Source organism: Lithobates pipiens, unplaced genomic scaffold (genome assembly GCF_037356315.1).
Source record: "Lithobates pipiens isolate NorthernLeopardFrog02 unplaced genomic scaffold, aLitPip1_a1.2 Scaffold_10, whole genome shotgun sequence".
NCBI classification, from domain to species: Eukaryota; Metazoa; Chordata; class Amphibia; order Anura; family Ranidae; genus Lithobates; species Lithobates pipiens.
This window is the reverse complement of record NW_027507686.1, coordinates 179,106,478-179,124,452: the sequence shown is the minus strand read 5'-3', so window position 1 is coordinate 179,124,452 and position 17,975 is coordinate 179,106,478.

The following is a 17,975-nucleotide window of genomic DNA, read 5'->3' as shown; positions in this document are numbered from 1 at the left end:
TATGGCCTTCAGTTTATCAAAGTTTACCTACTTTGTAAGTTCCTGAGTTGTGTATGTTATGGTTTTAAACATGCCAAAAAAGGGCTATATCTACTGTCAAACAGAAATGTTATATGCCAAAGATGTTGGTTTGTTAAAAAACCCTTTTATAATGCACGTGTAAATGTGCTTGGAGTAATGTGTTTTATACTTAACAATGTGTGGCTTCTTCCTTCAATGCTCAATACCAGTTTTTGGAGTAAGTTGGTGTAGTTACAGTGACAATGGGGGTCTTTACTAAAGGAAAATCCACTTTGTAATACAAGTGCACTTTCAGTGCAGTTTCAGTGCACTTTGAACTGCACTTGCAGTGCACTTGTAGTGCAAAGTGCATTCGCCTTTAGTAAATAACCCCACAGTGCTCAAAAATTTGACCCAATCCGGTCATTTTAGGGACTCAAAGTAATTAATTAATGGAGCTGAAAAGGATGATTATTTTTAGCATTAATACATTACATACATTAACAACAAAAACAATGTGTGTGTGTAGCAGACCCACAACATAATAGTTAGCTGGAGAAGAGATTGTCACCTTATGTTTTAAATAAGTTATGTTTGCACTATTGAAGAAAATGACCAAAAATAAAAGCCCATTGGAGAACCTAGGAGACAGATAAGAAACACAAGCAGTAAATCAAATGAAAGATGAGTTTAGTTTATATATTTTTTTATTTTAAACAGGTTTATATATTTTCTGGCATATAAATAGCCCCCTTACCCGCAAAGTACTCTAGATACTTTTGGTGAACTTTGTGGATGCTTTGGGGGGACAAACCAGGACAGCCAGGTTCAAGAGCCATGAGAGTTGTTGTATCCGGTAATAATCCGTCCTCAGTCCCAACTGAGGCCACATAGTTTGATGCATTTTTTTGCAAAAAGTTATGTAATATGCAGCATGAAAGAACAATGTGATTGATTTTATACTCCGCCATGTTGATAGCTGTGAGAAATAGGTGGAACTGGCCGGTAATTAAAAACCCTCTCGTCCAGGGTGAGGGTCCTCATCAGGAATGGCTGAAGAAGATGGTCCCCCAGTGCAAAAGCTTTACCCACGACAAAGACGAACGGGAGTCCTGCCACATTGTATTGTGGAGGTGACAAACCCAAGCTGCCATTCTGGAGCCGTCTGTAAAACTCCATCTAGAAGATGACTCCACCATCTGACATCTGCCCATTTTTCCCCATGTCCACATACAGAAACTCGTATGTCGCCAACACCACCACCAACAACACTATACTATTATACCCCTTATAATTATAATAGTATGACCCTGAGTTGGGGGTGGGACAATGCAGACGTGCTTCCCATCTATTGCCCCACCGCAGTTGGGGAAGTCCAACTGCTGGTTAAACTGGGAGGCCACAGTCTGCCATTCCGGTGGGTTTGAAGGAAACTGTGGAGTCAAACATGAAAAAAAAATTTTGCACATAAAAATTGCAAGCAGATTAGACACACATTAGACACATTAAACATTCTTGGCCAACGTAAGTAGAACATTTCTTGAAATTAGTATTTAAAGTCAAAAGTATAAGGTCCATTTATCAGATTCCCCCCCCCCCCCCGATGGGCCAGTGTAAAAAAAAGGGGGGTGTAATGTTTTGGACAGATGACCCTCTCCACTTCCTTGAGAGCTAAGTGCATAAATAATGTCTGTTACTTTGTCCAGCCACTCCCTACTTACACTGTTGGCAGCCCACTGGTAGGGATGAGCCGAACACCCCCCCGGTTCGGTTCGCACCAGAACTTTCAAACGGACCCCAAATTCGAACAAACTTTAGAACCCCATTGACGTCTATGGGACTCGAACGTTCGAAATTAAAAGTGCTAATTTTAACGGCTAATATGCAAGATACTGTCCTAAAAAGGGTTTGGGGACCTGGCTCTTGCCCCAGGGGACATGGGTCAATGCCTAAAATGTTTTTAAAAATGGCCGTTTTAGCGAGAGCACTGATTTTAATGATGATTAAAGTGAAAAAAAAAGTGAAATATTCCTTTAAATATGGTGCCTGGGGGGTGTCTGTAGTATGCCTGTGAAGTGCCACGTGTTCCCCGTGTTTAGAACAGTCCCTGCACAAAATGACATTAAACAGAAATAACATCATTGAAAACTGCTTGCGGTTTTAATGTTATATCTGGTTCCTGCAATATGGTTGAAAACCATTGAGCAAAATGGCATGGGTAGCCCTCCCTGCCCATTACCAGCCCCTTTGGGTCTTGTACGCATATCAAGGGGAACCCTGTACCCATATTAAAAAAAGGAAATGCGTGTGGCCCCCAGGCCCTATATACTCAGAACAGCAGTATACAGGCGGTGCAAACAAGACAGGGACTGTGTAGGTTTGTTGTGTTAAGGTGAAAATTTTTTTGTAATTTTCAACTGGTACATTTTTAAAGTGTAGCTCCAGTCAAAAAAACTATTTTTAAGCTTTTTGGAAAACATAGGGAAGGGTTATCACCCCTGTATAATTTGTTTTGTCGTCCATCTTTTTTCATCTCACTTGCTGTTGTCTCCTTCCGTTTGCAAGTAGGAGATGTTTGTAAGTTGGATGTTTGAAAGTAGGGGCCTGCCCTATATGCTCTGCAGAAATGGCGGAACAAGGTGTTGGTTTTGCCACAACATTGTAAGCCCTCAAAGTGACTCTTGCTGGGCGCTGGAGCGAACGATTATATCAAGAATTGTAATTACATGCCATTGTTGAACAGTGGTAGAAAAATTTACCTTTGGTGGTTGTGGTGCTGGTGCCACAACACTATAGGTCCTCACAGTTACTCTGGGTGGGCACAGGAACGGGCCCTCCTGTGAAATATTATATCAAGAATTGTAATTACATGTCCCTGTTAAACAGGGGCAGAAAAATTGGGCCTTAGGCACTGGTGCTGGTGCCACGAGACTGCAACCTCTCCCATATACTCTAGTTTTATTGCAGGAATTAGCCCTGCTGCAAAGCATTGCATCAAAAATTGTACTTAAACGCCCCTGTTAAACAGGGGCAGAAAAATTGGGCCTTAGGCACTGGTGCCACGACACTGCAACCTCTCCCATATACTCTAGTTTTTTTTTAATACAAACGTTTTTTATTGGGTGAGAAACAAAATACACAGTAGTGCTCATATACACGACTTGCAGTAGCATTGTACAATGTTACAATAAAGCTCAGATGAAATAATGAAAAACAATATCAAGAGAAAACAAAAAAATAGAACAGCGCTATAGAGCTAGTGAAACATAAAATTCCAGCAGTGAGGCTGTGTTTAACTATTCTAGAAGTACTATGCTAAGGCATTCAGGGTGACTGTGTAGGTTGAGATAAAAACCAACTAAATTTTACAATAATAATAATAACTGACCGTAGCAGAGAAAGAAAAAAATCCTTCGTTCTTAAACTTCAGCCCTGTAGCGACTATTATTTGCCCAACTTCAGAAGGTAGAGGATGTGTAGAAATTTGGTGGACTAGGTAACCAGGTCAGGGTCTGCGAGACTGTTATGCCCCAGAAACGGGGTACAGGGCCAACTCACTTCAGAGATCCACCTGAGGGAGAAGGGGAGGGAGTACCAACCCCTCCGCCCCCGAGCCGATCGGCCATGTGGCCCACTTGGCAGTGTGAATGTGCATAGAGTCCATTAGCGTATGGTGGATCCGTTCCATAAGACGGATAGACTCCATCCTTCGAATTACCTGAGACCAGGGAACCGAGGGTGAGCGCCAATGTAACGCCACCGCCCATTGAATGGCACTAAACAGGGTATTAATTAATCTCTGGGAGGATCGGGTAGTCCCCGGGAGTGAGGCAAAAAGTAGACAGTGTGCAGCTGTCAATTCAACGTTAGCCCCCATGATGGTGGCAACCAAGGTCGAGGCTTGATCCCAGACAGGTTGAAGTAGGGAACAGCTCCAGAATGTATGGAGTAGTGTGCCAGGCTCAGGGCAACCCCTAAAGCACCCGCCAGAGACCGAAGGAAAAAACTTATGTACCCTCTCCGGGGTGAGGTACCATCGTGTGTGTAGTTTCACTACGGTGTCCTTGATTGCCATGGAACGGGAACATCTATGCATATTCCGGAGCATGTCCTGCCAATCCTCTTGGGAGAATTCGGTGGACAGGTCTGCTTCGCACAATCCCATGGCTCTAGATTTCTCAGGTAACTGAGCTTCTATTAGGTGCTTATATATAGTAGAAATAGTGCCTTTGTCTCTGGAGTGTCGATAGCATAGAGATTCAAATTGCATATTAGAGGGGTCACTAGCTACACCATAGTGCGTTTGGAAAAAATGGCGAATTTGTAGATATTTAAAGAACTCCCCCCTCGGAATCTCGTGACTCCTCTGGAGCTGCAAGAAGGATGTAAAGCGTGGACTATCATTGCAGAGAGCTCGGAGGGTGACCAGCGACTTCCGAATCCACCAGCTAAAAGAGCCGGGGGACTCAAAAGCCAGAGGAAATCTCTTATCCCCTAGAAAGGAGGCCAACCGGGGTCTGCTTGGGAGTAATCTAAATTTGGAGTGATATAGTGACCACAGGTAAAGGGAGCGGCTGACTATAGTGTTTAGGGGGGCTAGGACCCCTGGTCTCATCTCCCCCTGCCACAGGATGCCCGGGAGAAAATACGGGCGTATGGACTGGGTTTCAAAAATCAGCCATGGCACCCCAAGATTAGGGGCGTGCCATTGGGCCGTTTGGGCCAACCGCACTGCCAGGTAATATAACCAAATATCCGGTAAACCCAGTCCACCCTGGGGCAGGGGTCGATGCAACAGAAGTTTCCCAAACCTGGGTCTCTTGTTCTGCCATATAAAAGCATTAATGTCACGTTGCAACAGCGTGAGAGCCCGGCGTGGGACATACAAGGGGAGGGCTCTAAAAAAATAAAGTAATTTGGGCAGAATAGACATTTTAACCGCGACCACTCTCCCCATCAGGGGAATATGATAAGTGGACCACAGTTTTAGCCATCTCCTAACAGCCGAGAAGGCCCTAGGAAAATTAGCATTATAGGTGTCCGATAGGGTGGTGGCAAGGTGAATCCCGAGATAATTTTATGTATGTTTGGATACCAGGAGACCAAATGTGTTTTGGAGATGTAAGATCTCGGGGGGGGGGGTGAAATTAACAGGGAGGGCCGAACATTTGGTTAGGTTCACTGCCAACCCTGAAATTTTCCTAAAGGAGTCGAGGTTTTCAATAAGGTTGGGTAACGAAATTAAAGGATTGGGCAAGAACAGTAGAACATCATCTGCATATAGACTAAGCTTGTATTCCCCCTCTCCCTTCAAGTACCCACCTATATTTGGGTTAGCAATAAGTGCCCTGGCCAGGGGTTCTAAGGCCAGGGCAAATATTAACGGGGACAGTGGGCAACCCTGCCTGGTGCCCCTGCCCAAGGGGAACAGCTCAGAGGAACAACCCGGGATTTTCACTCTAGATTGAGGGTTCTGATATAAAGCTTTAAATCCGTGCACCAAAGCTCCTGTAAACCCAAACTTAGATAAAACTCTGTCAATGTAGGGCCATAAAACACTATCAAATGCTTTATGTATATCCAGTCCCAGGATCAGGACTTTCTTGGAGTAAAGGTTGGCGTCCTGTATAACATTCAAGGCCAATCTAATGTTGTCCGTGATTTGCCTGTGTGGTATAAATCCCGTTTGTTCGGGACCAACCAGAGTACAAATAATAGGGGCTAGTCTGTTTGCTAATATTTTTCCTAAAAGTTTGACATCGTTATTTAATACCGAAATGGGCCTATAATTTTGGGGCATGGTGTTATCCTTATTCGGTTTAGGGATTAACGTCATGTTGGCATGAAGCATTTCATCCGGGAGAGCATGACCTTGTAAAATCTGGTTAAAAAGTTTTGTCAATTTGGGGGCCAGGATTTGGGAATTTTTTTTGTAATATAATGAGGTGTATCCATCCGGGCCAGGGGCCGTGGAGGATTTAAGGGATTTCATAGTGGCTATAACCTCTTGTTCGGAGAAGGGGGCATTCAGGGCTTGAAGTTGTGAGTCCGACAGTGATGGAAGGCTCACCGAATCTAACCACTGGTCCACATCTGGGGAGACAGGTTGGGAAGGAGGTGATAACAACTTCTGGTAAAATGTTTTGAAAACCTGAAGTACTTCTGTGGGGTGAGTGACTATGTGACCTGAATCGTTTCTTAATTTATAAACATGGGGAGGCTGTAGGGACTGATGAAGTTTGCGAGAGAACATACTGGAGGCCGTATTACTATGCAAGAGGAATTTAGCCTTAGACCAACGCAATGCCTTCTCAGTATGATCCGATAGGATTGTGTCTAACTCGGCCCTCTTTTGGTTGATTAACTGCATGGTGTCTAGCGAATGGGAAACAGAATGGGATTGATATAATTGCCGTAATTCATGGGTAAGGGAGCGGATCTGCTCACCTCTTTGTCTTTTTTTGGTGACTGCGATTTCAATCAGGTGGCCCCGAAGGACCGCTTTATGAGCCGTCCAGAGTTTTTGAGGGGAGATATCCCCTGTATCATTAATTTGGAAGTAATCCTCTAGGATGCCCACAACGCGAGTGTAAATCTCCGGGTCCGTCAATAATGAGTCATTAAGCCTCCAAGAGGCCGCATTAGGGGAAAGGCCAATGTGGGAGGTGTGAAAGGAAACCACCTGGTGATCAGACCAGGGGCACGGCTGTATAGATGCGAGAGGCGAGTTAGCCAACAATATAGGGGAAGTGTATATGTAATCTAATCTAGCATAGCTATCGTGGGGGTGGGAATAATGGGTATATTCCCTTGTACCAATATTCAGTGCTCTCCATGAATCAATAAGTTGTAATCTATCCAACGAACGACTTAGTAATTTCGGGAAGGCCTTAGCACAGTGAGTGGGTTTACTGCGGTCTAACGAGGGGTTGGCCACCAAATTAAAATCCCCCCCCACAATCAGATGAGGGGAGATATACCTGTCTAAAATTCGTAAGAAATGTTGATAAAAGGTACCTTGAGCAGAATTTGGAGCGTATAAATTAGCTATAGTCACCGCCTTACCCTGTATCAACCCTTGCAGCACAATGAACCTACTATTTGGGTCCTTATACACATGGGAAGGTTCGAACCGCAAAGTATTGCGGATAAAGATCGCAACTCCCCTGGCCCTGGACTCAAAGGTGGTATAGTAGTGCAATTTATACGACTTGTCAAAAAATTTAGGACAAGACGTAGAGGAGAAGTGAGTCTCCTGTAAAAGTATTATGTCTGCTCCCATACGCTTATATTGGCGGAAAGCCTTCCTTCTCTTTTGGGGTGAGTTGAAGCCCCTCACATTGTGTGAGATAATCTGGAGACCCATGTCATGAGGTGCATAGGCACGCTATTCTACAGACCCTACCAAGGAGGTGTTGTACCCCATGCCAGAGTCCAGTACCAAGGGAGCCACTCTCACACACATTATGAAAAAGCATTGACAGAAGGCGGTTAGGGCCAACTGTCCACCGATTAGAAAAGTCTAAAGTAGAGAACAAAGCCATCCATATATCAGGGCAAGTATTACGGTCAGTATAACCTAAAAACAAATAAACTGAAACAAAAACAAAATAACTGTGGAGTCTGGGTGGAAAATCCAGCCAGACTAATAGAATGTACACCTGGGGCCCTAAGGCCCCTACATCCACCTGCTCCATTCACTCCCCGCCAACTAACAGTCCAAACAGGGAGTGGAGGACCAGTGTGGAGGGGGGAGAACCACAACGCCAAGAAAAAGGAAGAGAAAAAATCATCCAGTGAGGGAACAAGGAAACAAAAAAAGCGAAAAAAAAAGGGCAACCGTCTCTGGGGACAGGGAGACACCAGAGTTACTTAGCAAGTATATCCGAACAGCTTGCACAGATACAGGGGAGGGGGGGGAGGGATTCAGAGTCTCCAGGTAGGTCGACTGAAGGAACCCGGCCATAGGTTCCATTGAAGACAGGCAAAATCCTTGCAGGACAAACTGGGTAAGTCCGGGTAAACCATAAAGTATTCACTCCTCAGGAAGTGGCTGAAGCCTTCGAGAGCGTCTGTCCCTGTGGGGCGATGGAGTGGCCCAAATGGGAGACGGGCGAGGAGACGGTGGGTGCCTGGGTGTTTGTTGTCTTTCCAATAGGCCCAACTTCATTAGAACTTCTCTACCCTCCACAACTGTGGAGGCAACATGCGTGGAGCCATTATGCGGGACAATCAATTTAAATGGAAACCCCCAACGGTAACGCACCTGAGCTGTTTGCAACGCAGAGGTAATTTCTTTCATCTGTCGCCGCTTCTCCAGCGTGGCCGGGGCTATATCAGGAAAAATTTGAACAGCGATCCCATCCAGAAGGATACGTGGGGTGTTGCGGGAAGCTCTGAGGATTTCCTCCTTAATAAGGAAGTCTTTAAGGCACATAACAATGTCCCGTGGGGGCTTCTCCGGGGGTGGTTTAGGCCTCAAAGCCCTGTGCAGTCGGTCACATATGAAGGATTCCTTAGGTTGGGTAGGAAGAAGAAGTTGAAAAAGCTTGGTGATCGTGGCCGGGAGATCCGTCACTGACTCAGGGATCCCCCGCACCCTCACATTATTCCTCCTGTTTCGGTTGTCCAGGTCTTCCAAATGATTCTGGAGCTGGACAACCGTGTCTCCCAACATCTCGTGGTCTCTCCGCAGATCCGCATAAGCTAAATGGAGCTCGTCATGCTTTACTTCCAGGAGGTCCGTCCTGTTCCCCAGGGCCGCTAACTCCTGCGATAGTGTGCTGGTTGATTTCTGTAATTCTGCCTGGAATTTCCTGGCTAGCCTATCGTACATGTGGGCAAGGCTGTCTTCTAGGTCCGCTTTCGTTAGCTGGGAGTCCCCCGTACCTGCATGCGAGCCCGCTGCGCGCGGAGTCTCTGCGTCCACGGAGGCCTGGGCGCCATCTTGGGACATCTCCTGCATCTCGGTGACTCAAAGAAGATAGTTGGTCAAGGAGCGCTGAGCGGTTTTCCGCCTGCCCTTCTTAGCCGTCGGCATGCACGATTGATCCCTCGGGCTGATGGGATAGCTTTGGCATCGATCGGTGAGCAGATTTGACCCGGGGAGTGATTTAGAATCTCCGCTGTCCCCGGAGCTCCTGTGTCTAGCGACCTGCTCGCTCCGCGCCGCGCATGCGCCCCCCCATATACTCTAGTTTTATTGCAGGAATTAGCCCTGCTGCAAAGCATTGCATCAAAAATTGTACTTAAACGCCCCTGTTAAACAGGGGCAGAAAAATTGGGCTAATGGCATCACCCAGAACCAGAAATGTTCTTCCAACATATCAGCGGAGGAGGAAGAGGATAGACAATCAACATAACAGGACAGTCACTCAGCATCAGCATAGGCAGTCTTGAAGGGATGTGATATTTCAAAAAAAAATATTCGGTTACATCAGCTTCAGGTGCTTGGTAGCTGTGGGTGATCCAAGACTGATTCATCTTGATGAAGGTCAGTCGATCAACTGATTTGATGGACAGGCGCACCCTGTGATCGGTAACAAATCCACCAGCAGCACTGAAGGTGCGTTCCGTAAGAACGCTGGATGCAGGACAGGCCAGTAGCTCAATTGCATACTGTGCAAGCTCTGGCCAGTGATCCATCCTCAAGACCCAGTAAGCCAGAGGATTTTCGGTGGGAAAGGTGTCCAAGTCTGACCTTGCCCCTAGGTATTTCTGCACCATGTAAATCAGACGCTGGCGATGGTTGCTGGAACCGATCATACCTTGGGGCTGCGGACTAAAAAATTGTCTGAAAGCATCAGTCAGACGGCCACCTTCTCCACCGCTCCTTCTGACCGATGCCTCAGCAACACGTTGTCCAGGACCAGGAGTTTGTAACCTCCCAGTCTCTGGGAACGTGTTGCACAGACCTTTCTGCAAGGCCTCCCGGAGATGTCTCATCCTCTGCTCCCTCTGCGATGGCAAGATAAGGTCGGCAACCTTACCCTTGTACCGTGGATCAAGGAGAGTGGCTAGCCAGTAATGGTCCCTCTCCTTGATCCGAAGAATACGAGGATCCTTTCGCAGGCTTTGCAGGATCAGGGAGGCCATGCAGCGTAGGTTAGCTGAGGCATTCGGTCCGGAGTCCTCTGGGTCACTAAGGGCAACATGATCCGCAGCTACCTCCTCCCAGCCACGTACAAGTCCACGTGTTTCTTGGGACTGTAAATCATCCCTACAAGACTGCTGCTGCTGCTGCTGCTGCTGATGCTGAGTGCCAGCCTCCACCTCCATGCTGACACAATCCTCCTCCTCCTCCTCTTCCTCCTCCTCATCCTCTTCCTGTGTGATGGGTGGCACAGCAGGAACACTGTCTGGATAAAGGGGGCCTTGAGAGGCAAGGAAGTCCTCCTCTTCCTGCCTCTGTTCTGCCTCAAGTGCCCTGTCCATTATTCCCCGCAGCGTATGCTCCAAGAGGTGGACAAGAGGTACAGTGTCACTGATGCATGCACTGTCACTGCTCACCATCCTTGTGGCCTCCTCAAATGGTGACAGGACAGTGCATGCATCCCTGATCATGCCCCACTGGCGTGGTGAGAAAAAACCGAGCTCCCCTGACCCTGTCCTGGTGCCGTAGTCGCACAGGTACTCATTGATGGCCCTCTGCTGCGTGTGCAGCCGCTGCAGCATGGCCAACGTTGAGTTCCACCTGGTGGGCATATCACATATAAGGCGGTTCTTGGGCAGGTTCAACTCCTTTTGGAGCTCAGCCAGCCGAGCACAGGCATTAAATGATCGGCGGAAATGCACGCAGACTTTCCTGGCCTGCTTCAGTACATCCTGTAAGCCGGGGTACCTGCCCAAGAACCGCTACACCACCAGGTTAAGGACGTGAGCTACACAGGGCACATGGGTCAGTTGTCCCTGTCGGAGGGCGGAGAGGAGGTTGGTGCCATTGTCACAAACCACCATTCCTGGCTTAAGCTGGCATGGCATCAACCACCTCTCGGCCTGCCCCTGCAGAGCTGACAAAACATCCGCCCCAGTGTGGCTCCTGTCCCCCAAACAAACCAGCGCAAGCACGGCATGGCATCGTTTTGCCTGCGTATTTGCGTAGCCCCTGGAACGCCTACGGGGCACCGCTGGTTCTGAGGACAGAGCACTGGAAGAAGCCATGGAGGAAGAAGAAGAGGAGGGGGTGGAGGAGAGAGGTGTGTCACAACCAATAGTAGCATTTTGGAGGCGTGGTGGCGGAACAACCTCCAACACTACTGCACCTTGTCCTGCATCCTTCCCAGCTGCCAGAAGTGTGACCCAATGGGCCGTGAAAGACAGGTAACATTCCCTGTCCATGCCTGCTGGACCATGAGTCAGCGGTAATATGCACCTTACCGCTGACCGCCCTGTCCAGCGAGGCAAGGACATTGCCTTCCACATGCCGGTAGAGAGCCGGAATCGCCTTCCGTGAGAAAAAGTGGCGTTTGGGGACCTGCCACTGAGGAACCGCACATTGTACAAACTCACGGAAGGGGGCCGAGTCTACCAACTGAAAAGGCAGCAGTTGAAGTGCTAGCAATTTAGCCAAGCTAGCATTCAACCGCTGGGCATGTGGATGGCTAGGAGTGAACTTCTTTCGCCGGTCCAGCAGCTGGGGCAGGGACATTTGCCTGCTATAATCGGACGTGGGTGTACCGCTAGCAGAGTTCCCGGAAGCACTTGGCTGTGACACACCTAATTCTACACCTTCATTCCTCTCAGAGCAGGTTTCAGAGAGGACTGAAGGTCTAGTGGGGTTGGAGATGCCAGCTGATGAGGAGCAAGGAGAGGTCCGCTTTGTTCTTTGGTGTGGGTCTTTGAGGTACGTTTGTCAACGAGCTGCATGGCAGGTCAACATATGTCTGGTCAAGCATGTGGTGCCCAAGCGGCTGATGTTTTGGCCACGCGAGATACGCTTGAGACATATGTTGCAAATAGCAGCGGTGCGATCTGATGCACTCGTCTCAAAAAAGGCCCACACCAAAGAACTTTTAGAATAACGCGCAGACGCAGCACCCTGCACAGGCGGAGCTCTGCGGTGTGATTCAGTCGGTGTGCTGCCCCTAAGCTGGCCCCCGGAGGGCATCCTGCCTCGTTGGACATGTGCCTCCTCCTCCTCCTCCTCCTCCTCCTCTCTCCAACCAGGCACCCACGTGGAGTCAGTGCCCTCATCATCCCCTCCCTCTTCATCGCTGTAGCAAACCTGGCAGTATGCTGCAGCTTGTGGAACATGACTGTCAGATTGCTGTCCTTCTTGAGCATCCCCTCTCTCTGCGCTCACGCTACTGCCTTCCTCTAGCTGAGTGTCATCATCAGAGCCCACAAAACACTGGGCATCCTCCTGGAGCATGTACCTAACACTGTGCTCAAAGAGTTCTCAGGAGGACGTGGTGGGTCTAGGGAAGGAGTCACTGATGATGACATTGAGAAGAGGGAAGACGATGCGTTAGCAGCTGCTTTGCTAGTACCCTGAGACTGGGTGAGAGAGGATGAGGAGGATGAAGAGGGATTGGTCATCCACTCTACCAAGTCGTTGGCATGTTGCTGTTCAACTTGTCCAGCTGCCGAAAAGAAGGACAAGCATGTCCCATGGCCACGTGCTGATGACAATGCACCGCGTCCACGACCAGCACTGTTGTCTCTAGACACAGAGCCTGCTTGCCCTCTTTTATCGGCTCGCGCCTGTCTGCCTCTCCTTGCTGGCCTTCCAGACATGGTAATGGCCTGAAGGGAGTTGGGTAAAACAGCAGTGTAATGGAGTCACACAACACCCACTAACTCCTGCAGATGCCTTTATTATAGAACACCAGAGATAAAGGGGTATACTGTAATTGAGTCACACAACACCCACTAAGCCCTGCAGATGGCTCTATTAGAGAACAGCAATAAAGGGTAGATACAGGTGTATATTGTGCTGGAGGCACAAAAAACCCACTAACTCCTGCAGATGCCTTTATTATAGAACACCAGAGATAAAGGGGTATATACAGATGTATACTGTGCTGTGCTGGAGGCACACACAACTTCTAATAACTCCTGCAGATGGCAAGTGGGCTCAAATAGAGAAGAGCTATGTAGGTGGATATAGCGGTGTTTACTGGGTACAGAGCACGCAGACAGCACGCACAAGCTCCTAACACTATTGACTGCAAGCTCTATTATAAAAGATAGATCACTAGCTATATAGGTGAGGTGAATATAGCGGTGTATACTGCGGTCAGGGCACACAGACAACAACCACTACACAACAGCAAGATCGAAAATCGTCCGAAAACGATCGGTGTGTACTGTGTTGAAGGTACACAGAACACCCACTAACTGCTTCAGACGCCAACACACTACACTAGGCCGCCGCGCTGGCGGCCTTATATAGTGTGGGGCGTGTACTACACAGCCTGAGCTATGATTGGCCACAGGCATCCTGCCTGTGGCCAATCATGGCTCTCCTCGCTGCTGGCGCTGTGATTGGCCAAGCATGCGGGGACACAGTGCATGCTTGGCCAATCATGAGCCATTGTGGGCCGTGAGCGCCACACAAATTTGGCGCGAACGGCCCATAACGTTCGGAATTCGCCTCGACTCGAACACGAAGCTCATCCCTACCCACTGGACAGATAAGAAGTGTCATAATACAAAAATATGAATACACACTGTCCAAATTGAAGCACATTTTTACATTCTAAAATTACCTATCAAGATAATAGGAGAACAAAACTTTAAACAGTACCATTTGAAAGTATTCAGGCAGGCCCTTGCACTACATGTTTTGGTGATTTCATCCATAAATCTGATCACAAAAGAGGTAGGTATAGTGTGTATGGGTTTGGCAAAGTCAGCAGATAGAGTACTGATATCGCTGACTTAGTGGTTTGGGGGGAGGGAGGGTTCCAAATGAGTTTGGGCCTCCCTAAAAAAAAGCCTCTTGCACCCTGCCTGAATTTATGGCCAACAATAACATTTGTACACATTTTTTGGGGTGTTTAGGGTAAACACTACAACGGAGCAGACAAAATACATTGTTAAGTGACTAGCCTAGGTGTGTATGGGCCCATGATAGCATGCTGGGGACGATAGTGAAGGCAAATATGCATGAAGGACAAAAAAGCATTGAAAGCTTACAGCATGCATGAGGACAAAGAGAACATTTGCAGCATATTACAATCATGGTAATTAGGGAATGATGGCATAAATACAATACATTGGCAAACATTAAATACATAGAATGTGATGTTAAAGGATAAAACTTACCTTAATATAGTCCTTCTACAGGACTTGAATTATGGCAGAACAGGTCTCTGGAATAATGATTCCAGTCGTAAAATTGATATCCTGGAGATTTCTCCCCTTCACCAAGTACCGGATGGTGGCGATGAGCCTCTGCTCAGGAGTGATTGCTTTCGGCATGCAGGTGTCCTGTTTGTAATATAAGGGGACAGCAAAGCCAACATATGGTGAAAAACGAGGTCCGTTACCTGGATATAATTCTTGAAATCATCAGGATTATTCAGCCTGGATTACTCGCAACAAAGGCATGTGTGATAATTGGTCACGCTGGAGCAACCAACTCTTTGTCCATGAACTCCTCCACATCCTGTTCATGGACTGGACTTGGGTCAAAGCAAGAACTCCAAAAACAAGCCCAAGCACAGCACGAACTCCACGACGAGTATGCACCCGCAACATGGCTTGAAAATGGTCGGTTGGTGAGAACGAACTAACAGAACCCACGGAAAATTAGAAAGAACCTGAGAAGAACGATCTGAAAATCAGAAACAAGCGGAAGCGGACTATTAAATAGAACACACTGAAAGACAGGAAGGAAGGAACTGATAACACGCACTGAAGGAACTGATAACACGCACTGAAGAACAGATATAAACCCACAAGCACAAACTGAAAAGCAGAAACAAACTGAAAAGCACAAGGCTGAAAAGCGTGAATCGTCTCTCACCAAACTTGTACTAACACTAGATAAACACAAGATTAGCAGAAGGATCCCAAAGGGTGGCACACTGGCTATTGAACCTCCTTTTTATAGTCCTGTTATGTGTGTTGTACGTCACTGTGTTCTTGACATTCGGAATTTCCGACAACATTTGTGTGTATACAACACAAGTTTGAGCCAACATTCTTCGGAAAAAAATCCACGGTTTTGTTGTCGGAAAATCCGACCGTGTGTACGGGGCATAACACATTCATCTGAGAGGAAAACAGAAATACAGTATATGGTGTCAGCACATTTTTTTTCTACCCAGTTAGTTTTTCAGAACAAAATTGAATGTAACAATCATGTTTATTTCTCTTTTTTTTTTCTTTTAAATAAAAAATCACATATTACTGTAAATTGGACACTTCGTGAAGGCTAAAAAAAAAGTCAAGAGCAGAGAAAAGAGTGCACAGGCTCTGGTGCAAAACCTTTTAATAAGTAGTTAAAAGAATAAAATCAATAAACTCCGAGGGCGGAATTGGCTTGCCTGATGGTTGGGGAAGTTTCCTATCAGCAAAACCTGTCAGTGTGTGGCGTGGCGACAGCTGCACTTGGATCCAGCTAGCCCGGTTTCTCGTTTTGTCAGCTGGAACCTTCGCTAAGGAAATATCGGACATGCATTGCTGAGGAGTGGTAGAAGCGGATGCCATGCCTTATTTTACTCATGTTTGTGGGTGTATTGATTTTATTCTTTTTTATTCTTTTTTTTATTCTTTTATCTACTTAATAAAAGGTTTTGCAGTAGAGCCTGTGATCTCTTTTCTCTCTTTATGTTTTTACAATCTTCAGTGCCCGCTGACCAAGAAAGCTGCAAGGTGGTGCAACCAAAAGTGAATTAACCCTTTGATGGATGGAACACTTTTTTGAATGGTTTTGGACTTATGGGACACTCTTGGCAGGAGTGCAAGTATTATATATTGTGGTTACATTAAAAAACAATTAAGACAGCCTTAGGAAAGTACTTATTGTCAAACTGGTGTTTTGGGACAAATTTTGTCTTTTTGGCTTTTGGCTCACTTAACAGTTTAAAGTGGTTGTAAACCCTTACAAACCACTTTGACCTACAGGTAAGCCTAGATTAAGGCTTACCTGTAGGTCCAAGCAATATCTCCTAAACCTATATGGTTTAGGAGATATTTGCCCGAAAACGGGCACCGCGCAGGCGCACTGAACGCGGCAGTTCCAAAAATGGAGCTGCCGCATTTGTCGACTCCCGTGCGCATGCGCGGGAGTGACGTCATCGCGGCTTCGCTGAATGACAGCGGCGAAGCTGCGAGACGCCACCAGCAAGATGGATGCGGCGGACTACAGGGGACAGCGCGACTTCGCTGGCTCCTGTGTCATGTAAGTGACACATAATGGGCTACTATGCGATGCATAGTAGTCCATTATGCTTTACCTTTGCAGGGAAAAAAAGAGGAAGTAAACTCATCAGGGTTTACTTCCTCTTTAAGAATCCAATGCTTCAAGCGTTTTCACAGAACATCATGATTACACATTCCTTAATTATTTAAGTTTGGTGGCCAAAATCACAATTAAAAATATACTGAAGGTGAACATTCAATATGTTATGGACACTAAGCCCTTGTACACACGGTTGGAGATTCCGACGGAATGTGTCCTATCGGACCGTTTTGTCGGATATTCCGACTGTGTGTGGTCTCCATCAGACTGTTTCTGTCGGAATATCCGACGGACCAACTTTTCCAACTTGCCGGTAAAATTTTCCGACAAAATGCTCTGATCGGACATACTCCGATCATGTGTAGCCTACTCCGACGGACAAAGTGCCACGCATGCTCAGATCAAATTCCTAGACCAAAGCAATTGGCTACTAGCCTTAACATAGTCCCGTCGTAACGAAATAACGTCATCACGTTATGTACAATCAGATTTTCCGACAACTTAGTCCGAGCGCGTGTATGCAACACCACTTCCGGACCTCTTCCGGAATTAATCCGTCATAATTACTCTGACGGATTTGGTTGTCGAAATCTCTGACTGTGTGTACAAGGGCTTAGTACACTTCTAAAAAACAGAAGATCCTAGCAGACATCTAAAATAGAGAAAACAAAATGTCTACTTAAAATAGCTAATCCAAGTTTATATTTCCCCACAGGATATGTGTTGGATGATTTAACGTATTCAGGATGTGTTCACATGGAAAATTGTTCTTGCGTTTACAACAATAAAACCTATGCACCTGGATCACAGTTCACTACTAGATGCTCTCAATGGTAAGTTCATTTGATAGATATCTTAATACAGAAGTGTTCAGAGGGCCTTGCCGAAGCAGAGAGGCTTCCTCTTTGGTTTCTTCTTCCAGAGACTAGGATAACTCTCCCAGTGCAATTAGTGAGGCATTAGTGACAGCTGGCCACTTATGGTATGAAGGTCTCTTAAAGCACTCTTGATACACAGTGAAAAGCAAGCAAGCATACAAGATACAGTAGCAGAATGAAAGTGACAGCGGAAGTAAAAGTGGAGGTTTACTGAATACACTATAGGAAAATTGCTCTCCCAATGTAATCTGCAGAGCCGGGCTGTCAGTATGACAGCCATGTTCTACTCTTCAGTATTTTATAAATATTTCATAGGTTAGTATTTTTAATAAAAAAAAAAAATAGATTTACTTTAGTAGTTTTAATCACTCGCGTTTTTTATACTATTCACGTGTAAATTTGCATTTATTGTTGTAGCACCACATCAAAAAATGCCGTATACGAGAAGTATAATTCCAGTGCCTTTATTAAAGATACAAATGGAGGAATACAACTTCTACTTGAGTTGAGTTATAAACTATATGGAAGAACACATTTGATAGTTGTCTAGTTGATAGTTGACATTTCTAAAGAAAAAAAATAGTCAAATCACGCTTAAATTGACAAAAAAAACGGCATGGGGTCCCAGCCCCAGTCCATACCAGGCACTTTGGGTCTGGTGTGGATTTCAAGGGGAAGCTGACCCC